Genomic DNA, 2,153 nt, shown 5'->3' on the forward strand with positions numbered 1-2,153 from the left:
GAGACCCATTCTGAGCTAGAAATGGACACCAAACTGATGGAGCACAACAAACAAACATCAGTTGCTGCAGTTTTTGAATGCCGTCTTATTTGCTGAATAAACTGATGGGAGTTGAAGCCAATATCTGCCAATAAAAATGGTGCATCCCTGTTAAAAAAAAACAACAAACAAACAAAAAAAAAAAAACTAAATAAATAAATTTGAAGACTTTGTGTTTTCACAGTTAACTGCTAAGTGAAAGTGGGTAAGCCACACCACATATGCCAGATTTAAACAGAGGCAAGCTGACATTTTAATTTATCAGGTATATTTAAAAAGAAGAAGAAGAAGAAGAAGAAGAAGAAGAAGCTAAACACCGCACATTAGCTCTTTAACCTCGTCACATCACACTGTACAGTCAGGAAAACAGACAACTTGACAAACGACTACGATAGCATCAGTGCTCCTGTGAGGCAGGAGTTTGGATTTTGCCAGTTTGCATAATTAGATGTGTCTATTTAACAGCAGCCACATGTTGACACATTAATGTTTACACAGAATGCTTCTCTCTTTTTTTCGTTTTTCTTTTTAGAAACCAGAGGAGCATAAAAACACAGAGAAGCAGCACACGTAATTGTACAATTTGACATAACTTACAGTCTCAACACAAGTTGAGTTTCCTCTTGTTTTATATGATGTCTCACACAAACACACACACACAAGCCCATTCAACTATCTTAGTGAGGACCTTCATTGACATAATGGTCTCCTTAGCCCCTTACCCTAACCATTAAAAAGAAATGCCTAACCCTAAAAAACCAAACAAAAAAAACAACAACAAGGTTCTATTAGTGTAAGAAATAAGGTTTATAATTAATTTTTTAGTCAAAATATTAAAATAATTATATAAAAAAAAGTATTATATTGATATCGGATGGTTCAGACAGGTTCCCCTTCCACTGAGACTGCATGTATATTATAGAGTGTGTAAATAAAGTGTTACTTATAAAACTAACAGAAAATTGTGTGGATATTGATAAATACTAAAAAGTGAATGACCTCACAGTTGATTTAACAGCACAAAATAAAGCACAAAAACTAAAAGACTCAGTGTTCTGTGGAGGCTAAATCCACTCCACACAGGGTTAGTGGGACCTGTCTACCTTTTTGATTTTAATATCATGTTTTTAGCTGATATTTTAATAGATACAACTCTTTCTGTTAGCTCAAAAGCTGAATATCTCCACAATAGCTTAATACATGGATCAATCAGTCAGAAGGGCTCGACTACAGTACAACGCCAAAGATGACCGTCGGAGGAAGGAGAAGAGGAGCAGAAAAGCTTAACAGGAACTTTAAAGGAGAGTCTGGATGATCCAGCAGCCCCAAACTTTCTCTACACCTAACCATAACCTAGTTGTAACCCTGACACTAAAACCACATTTTGAGCCTCAAAAAGGCCTTCAAATTTGGTGTGTGTCCTCACAAGTGACTGTTGGTTCTCACAAGTATAGTAGAATGCAGATTTCGGTCCTCACAAAGATAGCTAGACAGAAACACACACACACGCACAGCTGGCCAGTGAAAAACATCAGTGAGACAGGCAGGAAGCAGAAGACTGATGGAGAGGGACAGAATACATTTTTAAAACTCAGATAACGGCATTCAGGACGTACAAAACAGGGCGTTTTCTTTAATATGGAGAAAACACGTTAATACACTGTATGAGATACTGAAATTTGCTTGTTGCTCAATACCATTAGGTGTGATAAGTGATTTTCATTTGACATCTGAAGCTCTCTGGTTTCACACCTGACTGAACGTGTGAACGTTTATCCGTTCAAAGACTACGGAGAAAAAATATTTTCAATCACAAACCCATTTATCCTCCTGCGCCTTTTTCACCGTTCACCAGTTTGACTTCTATTTCTGTACAGATGAAGACACTCCTTACTTATCATAGTAACTGCACAGCAGTAGGCGAGCTAACCCATTTTTCTTCACAGTGGAGAAGTAGCGGTTCAGGTAAAAGGCTGCATGTATGTTTTCATCTGTGTAAATTGCTTCTCTTTCAGCTTTAAAATCAGGTTAAAAAATATTTGAGGCAATTGTACTCAAAGGTAAACCTCACTCTTTGACAGACAAACCATTAAATAGCAGAATAGTTTTTTTTT

Source organism: Pundamilia nyererei, unplaced genomic scaffold (assembly GCF_000239375.1).
Source record: "Pundamilia nyererei isolate P.nyererei 1_Seehausen unplaced genomic scaffold, PunNye1.0 scaffold00065, whole genome shotgun sequence".
In the NCBI taxonomy this organism is placed as follows: Eukaryota; Metazoa; Chordata; class Actinopteri; order Cichliformes; family Cichlidae; genus Pundamilia; species Pundamilia nyererei.